The sequence below is a fragment of the Nematolebias whitei genome, chromosome 2, assembly GCF_014905685.2.
Source record: "Nematolebias whitei isolate Nwh7 chromosome 2, NemWhi1, whole genome shotgun sequence".
Lineage (NCBI taxonomy): Eukaryota > Metazoa > Chordata > Actinopteri > Cyprinodontiformes > Rivulidae > Nematolebias > Nematolebias whitei.
In genome coordinates, this window is record NC_056499.1 from 31,543,747 (window position 1) to 31,544,281 (window position 535).

Consider the following 535-nt stretch of genomic DNA (forward strand, 5'->3'; position numbering starts at 1 on the left):
AGATTTTGAGACCAAGATTATTTTATGTTGAAAAATGGAATAACAACTATTTTGGTTGAACTTTAAAAGTAAATCCAAGAAAGTTCAATCTGGTCCTCTGGACATTCAAAAAAACAAAAAACAAAACAAAGCAAAAAAAAAAAAATGTAGAAACGTTTCGTCTCTCATCCAAGAGACTTCCTCAGTCTGAGCTGCTGTTTTCAGCTCAGTCTCTTTAATAGCACCTTCTCAGAGTGGATCAACCAGTTTGCTGCTGACAACAAAACCAACTGATCACATGCTCAAGAAGGACCATCAGCCTAACAATGGATCATTAGCACACTGATGGCTGTTTACTGTTCACAGAGGGCTGAGTGATAGTAGCAATCACAGCATTGTAAGAGGGGGACAATTGAACCCGGAGGCCTCCACCCCTGTTTAATGATGGACGGTTTCTTTTCACAAAGATGGCCTCCTTTACTCCTCTCTCAAACCATCGTTCCTCTCTGTCCAGGATGTGAACATCTTCATCCTTGAAAGAGTGACCGCTGGCCTG